The sequence below is a fragment of the Epinephelus lanceolatus genome, chromosome 13, assembly GCF_041903045.1.
Source record: "Epinephelus lanceolatus isolate andai-2023 chromosome 13, ASM4190304v1, whole genome shotgun sequence".
Lineage (NCBI taxonomy): Eukaryota > Metazoa > Chordata > Actinopteri > Perciformes > Serranidae > Epinephelus > Epinephelus lanceolatus.
In genome coordinates, this window is record NC_135746.1 from 18533669 (window position 1) to 18543323 (window position 9655).

The following is a 9655-nucleotide window of genomic DNA, read 5'->3' on the forward strand; positions in this document are numbered from 1 at the left end:
ACTTTGCTGATTTTCAACCAGTTTTGGATCACAACAATGTAGGTGATATATGGAAATGAACTGTGATAAATTTCCCTCCATCTTGCTAGCGCCCATATTTCTCAGCTTATTTGCCAGCAAATTTCCGCTGGTTCTTGGGCTGTTGCTCCAATTACAGATTATACTTCCTCATTTTTGTTTGTTCACCGCCATCACTGACACAAAGTAAAGAAGCGGATCCAGACAGCATCACCTATTTCTTGCCTACAATGTCTTCTGAAACATATTGACTGCTATAAGAGAGTTTGAGAACAGGAAGTGGAAGGAGGGCTGAAAAAATAAAACTGTAAAACTAGGCAGTGTTGATCAAATATGAACCAAGATTCTGTGACTGCATTTCCTATTTCTCGCCTTAATGTTTTCAGAAACATAATTTAGTTTAACGTTTAACTGTAATACAAGCTTGTTTGTTACCAGCCATCAGCCATTTTGTTTCATGTCTCAAAACAGACATGCTCACATTGTATCGCAACCATGAGAGTCTGTATTGGTCCTCTGTGGCACCGTGCAGTCTGGTAGGTTTTCTACCTCTTGAGCAAAAGTGAATGCCACAGCCATTTTATCCGTTTACTCTGCTAGGCAAGCACAAACTTCATAAGTATTAATATTCCTGAAAGGTACAGCTTCAGGTAGTCTACTGTAGCAGCGATGTGAATGATAAATCACAAATAATTAATTTGGAGCCAATGCCAGATGTTTTGTGAAAAGATAATCTTTCAACTACAAGCAATACAGAAAGCTGGCAACATCTGCAGAGTAGGTAGGAGATGGACAGGATAAAAAGAACAGAAGGGAAAACATGAAGAAATAGAGAACAGCAAGAAGTTTTGCACCTCAGGTTGCGCAAGGAGACAGGATCACTTCAAACCTACAGCCCACTAGAAATGCCAATTAGAGCAAATGAAAACAGCGAAGGCCAATGATGGATAGCTCCTGTACTCACTTGCAGATACTTGAAAGCATAAATCCTTCAGTTATTATGAAAAACTCAAGCAGAAGACTGTCTCAGGCTCAGAGGAATATGAATCTCAAGTGATTCACTATTCAGTTATTCACAATAGAACTGATTACGATAGGCTGAATCAGAAGTGGCTGCCACCAGCTGACAGCTTGATTCTCTGCTTACCTTTCCTTTCTCTTTAGCTTCGGCTACTTTATCATTTCTGCTTATACCGTAGAATCATGGCTACCCCTTTCCTGTTTCTTCTTTTTGCATTTTTCTTTGGTTTTGCACCATTTTTCCTTTTCGATTTCCTTCCTATTCTTTCTTTGCAGGAGCTGTCAAGTGCAATCAAACAATAAAAAAAAAAAAATCGCAGCTTGGAGGTTTCAGAATCGCACACACACACACACACACACACACACACACACACACAGCTTTACACAGTCTTTAGTGACGAGTCAAATGAGCATATCAAACCACTCTCATACAAAACTCCTACCTACATTATTCACTGACATCTTCTCCCTTGTTTCACGGGTGGTAGCGTAGTTACCTGTTCCTTTGACACATGACATCTCCCCTTCCTCCCATCAACCTGCCTGCTGAATTTGACAGGCTCTTTAAAAGGTCTCTGTGAGTTGTGTTTTGATCATTAGCACCCCATTTGTCAAAAAGAATATGATATGCATATTCTAAAAAGAACTTGGGGAAAAGCTGAACCACATGCTCTTCTCTCAGGAGCAAGTTTCCTGTTCTTGTTATGGAACCAGATACTCAGATTTAGTATACTCAGTGTGTTGGCACCACACATGAACTTTCAGACACACTGCAAATGTCTATGCAAAGACTCCAATCCATGTTTCTTGGAGTCTGCACTGTCACCTCCATTAGGATTGACTATGGAAGACTGAAGAGCCAATCGCCTCTTGTCAATGTCTGTGCTGATTTTTTTATTGGGTGATGGGCCAAAAAGTATTCCTTAAATTGTACAGAAACTGTAATAAGTCTTCTGTGACAATCCACTGGTAACATCATTATGTGTATTACATTCAGAAGTAGAATATAAAAACAGCCTAAGCTCTGATTCCTCCAGTGTATCTTCTGTATGTTGGTACCTTCACACATGTGACAGAAAGCTCCTCCTGCTGTCTGCTCACTACTCTTCCAAACTGCTGTCAAGTCACGTTCTGGGAAAGGAACTTTTAACTAGGCAGGAATAAAATGATGAACGTGATGTTAATCCAAATGAGAAACTGCACATCTTGTAAGATAAACAGACAATTTTTTTTTTTCCTGATGAAAGCTTCGCATTGTGCTCTGTGAGGAAAGTTAATGGTATGGAAAAGCTTCAATTCTGATAATTAAATATTATCTCTCTACTTTAGTGGAACTAACACTGAGCTGCTGTTTTGTTGTGGAATTCATCATCAGACTGAGCCGATCCAGAGCTGTCAACTGACGTCGCTTTTTGTTACACTTTGAGAAGTTGAGAGTCTGCGTCAGTGTAATCCAACTGATGACACAGCTAACTCCAGGGGCCTTTTTCACAGCAGACATTTTGACTTGTCACAGCTGGAAAAGCACCTGTGTTACTAATAACATTAATGTTGGCTCCATTATGTTCAAGTGTCCCAGTGAGCCATGACAGTGTGACACATTACCAAGAGTCAGACCCTGAAACCAAAGCAGCTAAATGGAATTAAGCCATCATTAATTTTATTATTTCCACCTGTGCTTACACTACTGTGATTCGTCTTCCATAAAAGAGGTTCAGGTGGTAGTGTGCCGACATCATAGATGAGCCCCAACGTAGCCCGATCATTTCAGACAATGGCAATCAAACACAATGATGATAGAACGATCTGAAAATATAGATGATTGCCCCAGCTTAACTTGTATCCCCTGTCCGTTGCTACTATCCATATTTGAACACCAGCCCTTATCCATTTTGCCCCCTACTTTTCTGCAAAGCACTTGTGATAAAGCTAAGCTGTATGCTAGGCCAGCTTAGAAACATCTGGTCCATGGGCTTCACATGTGAAAATGGCCATGGCCTGGTTTAAGTACAATCCACATGAATACATGCCTATTCAACTGGGGGTCTGCAGGCACACACAAGCTAAAATGGAAGATGTTGTCTGTATGTACTCTGTTTACAAACTGTTTAGCTTAGTTTGCCACATATATCAAATACACCAGAGGCAGCCTACCTGCAGACAGTAAATCACCTTAGCAGAGGGGGGACAGGGGAGAGGAGGGAGAACTGACAGTTACCGATGCCTGCGTTCTTCATTTTTTAATAACATTATTTACTTCACTCAGTATTGACAGGAATAATATTCATTTTGACATGTTAGATTTGTTTCCAGTGATACTGAGTTGATATGTGACTTTGTTGTTGTAAACATGACTGCTGCTGCCATGGCCTGTATAAAACTATGTGTATTCCTTAACACTTGACCTCAAAGCAAAACATCATGAGGTGACGTGTGTACATGTGTCTGTGTTGCATTTGTTTAAAATTTATATAATCAAAAGCTGAAAAAAAAAAAAAACAAAGGTTCTGAATAGGCTGCTCGCTGCTGAAAATGTCTGGCCCATCAGCATTTCCTGGTTTTACAATCCAGCCCAATTGAATCTGTAATTTGAACAGTCCTGTGTTACACTGTTTGCTATAGCCAGAGTGTGGCTGATTGAGAGAGAGTCACAATGGATGTGCTGAGAGCAGACAGCTGTTGGTGATCAGAAAAGTATTCGTGTGCTTCCTGATTGTGGTCTGGTACGAACGGTTAATAACGTGTTTACAATGACGTTTCGAGGTTTTTAAACTATTTTTAGAGTGTTAGAGCCAAAGTCAGTATGCACTTTAGTTAGTGTGATTTGTTACTGTAACTGACTGGAGATCAGTAAGATTCATTTAATATTCTACTGTGATTAAAGTTTTTTGCAACTCAATAGCTAAATAAAGATATGTTATTCATATTAATTCATGCCCCATCCCTCCATTTTCTAACGGCTTATCCTCTTGAGGGTCACGGGGGGGCTGGAGTCTAACCCATTGGGCAAGAGGCAGGGTACACCCTGGACAGGTCACCAGACTATCACAGGGCTGACACATAGAGACAGACAACCATTCGCACTCACATTCACACCTACAGCCAATTTAGGGTCACCAATTAACCTGCATGTCTTTGGACTGTGGGAGGAAGCCGGAGTACCCAGAGAAAACCCACACTGACACGGGGAGAACATGCAAACTCCGGGAAGGGCTCCTTCACCCTGGATCGAACCAGGAACCCTCCTGCTGTGAGACGACAGTGCTAACCACCACACCACCGTGCCGCCCTAATTCATGCACCAGTTCATCTCATTTCATCATTACACATATGTCTGGCCTATATACAAAGCAGTTTTATACTGATAACTGTATCCAATGTTGTCCAAATGAATGATTATTGTGCATAGTGAGTAATACATAAGATAAGAAACTTTTTTTTAAAAAAAATCACAAACTGAATTGCAATATTGGTCTAAAAAAATTGCAATTAGATTATTTTCCCACATCTTTCAGCCCTGCGGTATGCAATATGTATACTACCCATCTGATGATGAAAAATCTTAACAACATGGGTTTATTACAGAGAACCATTATGAAGACTTACAAGATGACATTTTATACACACATCCTCAGGCTAATGTGGATCGTGTATCTGAACCTGTCTAGCATAGAAGTATAATCATTACTGGATTTGCTGTCGGCATGAGCATTTCATTTTATAAACATTAAAAACACTATGTAAAGCCAGCGTTTTAGCCACTCTTGTTTGAGGCATTTGATGAAAATGACAATGAGCAAAACACCTGCAAGCACATTTAGCATGCCAAAAGTTCAGCCTCATTGAAACATCAGAACATAATCTCCTCACCAAACTACCATTATGCAAATGTGATTAAAAATCATAGCACCTACGGTAATGGAAACATTTTTTTTGTAATATCCTCTAGCTTTAAAATATGGACCTCATAACTCCAGGACACATTTTTTCTGTTAGTGACTCATCTAAAATTCAACCACTATTTCTATTACTTGGTGGATACTTCATCCAGTATATTACTCTCATCAACATGCTGATGTTGCGGCAACTGGGCGCTAAGCGTCATGGCCAAGAGCGATCTTTTAATAATTCAGAGTGTTTCTCATTCACAATCTGCAGGATTGTGGCAAACTGTTGTGGTGCATCAACCGCAACCTGTCAGCCACAGAGGTGTGATGAGCATTAGATTTGCCTCTGGCAGATGGTTTGTTATGGAAGTAAAGGGTGTGAGGAGAAACACCTGGGACAACTTTCTGACTAACACAGACTGGGAAATATGCAAATCAAACTGCAATCAGCACAAAATGCAGTCGGGCACTGTGGTTATTATTTATTTTTCATATACACAATATAACAAAAGGTCTATTTCATATTTTCCAGAAATCTTTCAGCTGATACAAAATGCCCATCAAATTTCATTAGTGCATTTGTTCAGTGTTTACAAGTGGCCTGATTGGTTCATACTGGCATTGTGGCAGGCAGCTGGGCTCTAAACATTGTGACCAGGAATGTCAATGACCTGCCTGCAGCTAATGGTCCATGCTGTAATGAAACTTGGAAGATACTGACTGATTTCCTACACACCTCCCACTGCTCTAATTTCAGACACACCGATTTTGGTTTGTCTCCCTTCATTAGTCCTTGGCCCTGACCAGGCATCATGAATAAGCCTGTTACAAAAAGGTGTGAGACATTTAGTCTGAGAGAGCTTGGTACAGTAATCATGGCTTTGGAGAAAAAGGAGAAATAAAAAAGAAAAAAAGATGAAATAGGTGAACTGCAACAACAAGAGTGCATGGGTACAATATCTGTGTTTGTGTATCTGTATACCATATAAGTGTAAAGACGGATGATAAATGTCAGCAAATTGGTGGGTGCCAATTACTGTATATAAGAATGGACAACATATTTACATTTCCTCCCACTGCACAAAAACAAGGTCTAAATATCCCAGACATGGGTACTGCTGTCTCGCACTGGTGACATTGTTTGGAGCCAGAGACTGTGCAGTAGCGATCAGTAAGCAGAGCCACGCGTACACACTCATTCCACCCAATTGCAGGCAGCGCTATTGACTACAAGCACACCAACTGAAACATACAGCTGTCAATCATGACATCACATGCCCTTTTTATAGCATCAAATAAGTAATATGAGCAAACTTATCAGAGAAATTAACACTTATATGAGTATAAAGGAGGCAGGTGACTGACAACATAAGAATGACATAACAAAAAAGGAAATTCATGAGAGATGCGGGAAAATGTAAATAGGATATACATTTTAAGGAAGAATCTAATTATTAAAAGTTAAAGGAAGGCTGAGTGATGACAGAGAGTCACAACTTGAAAAGTTGTGGATGCACTGAACCATACTGAGGCTGGCTCTTAATAAAGTACATAAAAGTGATATAAGAAAGTATGCTTGATATATCAGGTTACGCTCTATTTCTTTTTTAGGGCCCACAGAAGAAAATGCTGATATGGGACGAATGCCCAGAAAATCCCCTAAAGCATCCAAAATGAAAACCCGAGGTCGATGCCCTGCCAGAAGAAGGTCCAGTGCAGTTAGCTACTTAAAATTAATTGTCAAAGAGAGAGCTAAAATGGTGCTAATGCTAACTCACCATGTGCACTCAGCATATTCTCGGGATCTGTAGTGTACTGAGGACAATAAACTTTAGCAGATAAGTACTGCGAGGGAATTGTTAAAGCTGGGAGGTTCATTAGAATGCATGCACGAGTTTAACTCAAGTTTGTGTGGGCTGGAACTTTTACATAGAGGAGCACTGCGTAAGCATAACAGAGATTTAACTGCTGACAAAATAGCAATAATGAAAACAGAAACTGGCTATTCTCCTGTTCTGTTTTTGCTTCTCCTCTATAGGCTGCTTGTCTTGTAATCATCCCTTCCTTGCTTTCCCTGACTAACTCTCTGGAGTCTACCCTGTATACCATATCCCAGACAGGTCCTGCAATGTCCTGCCTCCCCCCTCCTCAACATCTGTTCCCCGTCCTTGCCTTGTGCCAGGGGCAGCTACCCGCCAAGACACCCATACCAACAGCTCTGTCGCTGCCTGCCAAGCATCTGATCAAAGGGGACAGCTGTCGAACGGATCTGCATGCCAGCCAGCGTTGATGCATGAATGAGAAACGGGCAGAGGAAGGGAAAAAATAAACATCCAGCACCATCAGCACCACCACCCTATCCAGAAAAATGGGTTGGATGGTTGATTGGTGGACAGCTGAGGCCATACGGCCAAAGCCTGGAGGAATCGTCGTAGTCTGTTTTTACCCACAGCAAAGAGAATTAGCAGATCACAGATGGTGATGCTCAGAAGAATATAAGAACAAGAGGACAGGGCAATTAAACAGATTAGATATTGTCTATTATCCTGTGAGAGTCTCATATAGACAGGATGAGAGAGCCTGTAGTGAGGTCTACTCTGCATGTAGAGCAAAGTACTGGCAGGGCCAGGGTAAACCTGTGATTGCCAATGAGGTCACCTACACTAAAAAGGAGGCACTGGGGGAAATGGTGGAACAGGGGAAACCCTTGATGATTCAGTGTGTGTTTAAATAAACAGAGAATAGAGGGATCTAAGATATTAATTGCATCAGACGTTTGGTTAAGCTCTTTATGAGGGCCCCAGATTTTTGAGCTCAGCCCCTTATAGGCACCCAAGAGGTTACTTGCTTAGTTACTTACTTGTGCATCTATGTGTTGGTCTGATCTTCAACACTTTGCAGTAAAATCTGTGTCGTCTGAAGTCTGGAGTTGAGGGAAACAAGGCCCACTGCTGTCTTGCCACCTGGTTGAGTTTGCTCTAAATAAAATTAATTAACAAAACAGTGTCAGAGACTGGGTTTACATGCTCCTAGCTAACCGAGCTAACATGGTCTAAATTAAATTAATTAATCAAATATTTAGCTGTCAATTAATCAATCAAATGGAACAAATGAGTTGCCACAAGACAATTACAAATGACAAATGGCTTATACGACATCAACATGTCTGAAAAGTAATAATTTCACCATGTACCAGTGGCTTATTTCATTCTTTGCAATAAAACTGAATCTTTCCAATAGATGTAAAGATAAACATAGAAGAATGTGTGTAAACAAGAACCTCCTACCACACCAGAAGCTCTCTGAAGATGTAATTAGCCACACCTGTGGCATTGTGTCAGCATGCTCATAATGACAGTGCTGACATTCATATTCTGAGGATTATAACAGTCTGTATAAAATGTCTCAACTGTCACCCAACAGTTGCAGGGATAATCCAGTCTGGACCAAAATGGTAGCTAAACCAACTGACACTGTCACCCTTAGAGCCACAGATATGGTTAAAAACATGAAAACGAAACTCGAGTAACAGTTACAAAAGAGTAGGGGGGGACTCATACACTTAAAATTGGCTGCTGAAAATGTAAAATAAGGCTCTGGCACACATTTGAAGAAAAAATACATGAGGATGTTGACTGTTAATGTTAACATAGTGAACATTGACGTTAGCCGTTAGCTTATCTTCGAACAAGAGCCACAGATATGGCTAAAACATGAAAATGAAATTGCAGCAACAATTAACAGTTACAAAAGCGTAGGAGGGACTCGTATACATAAATTTAACGTACCGGTATAGGGCTCCGAGCTTCTGGGCTTCACACTTTTAAAGAAAAAATACATGCTAACCGTTAACGTTACCCAGTTGACGTTAATGTCAGCCGTTAGCTTATGTTCAAACTAGCCTTAGCATGTTATAACAAAATGCTGTGACATTACTGAACAAATAAACTTTAAATTAAACAACAGTAGTAAACCACACTTTGGACAGCTGGAATAAATTGTATAGCACTTTTCAACACTTTACCTTCTCCTTTCTTCAGAAAAACATCAAACTATCAGCAGGGAATGGCGCAGAGTACCAGTGACTTCTGTTGATTGAGTCCAGAGTAATGGTCGCAAATTTAGCCGAATATTTCAGTTACTACGCATTCATACACTTATGGTAAGAATTTAAAGACGCGAGCTCTCCGAATGTAAGGGGAAAAAAATGCAACACACAAGGCGAAATAACACCGTCTGGCAAGTAATTAAAACCGTATTTCATCCAACTTGGAGGACTACTTCCATGTACCGTTGACCAATAACAGCATCCAAGATGGCGCAGGTTCCTTGAGCACCGGTTGGTTGGCGGGCGGTTGGGCAACACTGACCTCAGTGGACGGAAGCTGCACCGCAACAATATAGTTGATACAACAAGTAGTTCCGACCAGGTCATTTCTACATATCATTCCGCCTAACAGGCGTTCTAATCCATTGATTACATCAACGGCCATCCAACCATTGTAAGGGAAGGGAACCGCTCACAGACAGACTGGGAGCTAATTACTTTAATTCAAATACCATTAATATGTTAAAAACATATGCAGCAGGGTACACAAACACATTTATGTGATTTAAACAGCTGTCTCTGCAGATTAGACAATAAAGAAACACTTGTGGCATAAACACCACAAGGGGTCTCTGCAGGAGGTTATTACTGAAATGACTTAAACCTTTTGCTGACGCATAAA

At 40.6% G+C, this 9655-nt stretch overlaps 1 long non-coding RNA gene across 1 annotated transcript in view; it reads right to left on the reverse strand.

The window, feature by feature from the left end:
• The window catches only part of LOC117270306 (uncharacterized), a 50874-nt gene extending 41657 nt beyond the window's left edge, over nucleotides 1-9217 (reverse strand). The window contains exons 1-3 of the long non-coding RNA XR_004502798.1: nucleotides 8950-9217; nucleotides 8714-8745; nucleotides 7786-7903 (exon numbers count right to left, since the gene is read on the reverse strand). This is a non-coding gene — a long non-coding RNA (uncharacterized LOC117270306). The remainder of the gene's footprint in view (nucleotides 1-7785; nucleotides 7904-8713; nucleotides 8746-8949) is intronic.
• Nucleotides 9218-9655: the final 438 nt, after the last annotated feature.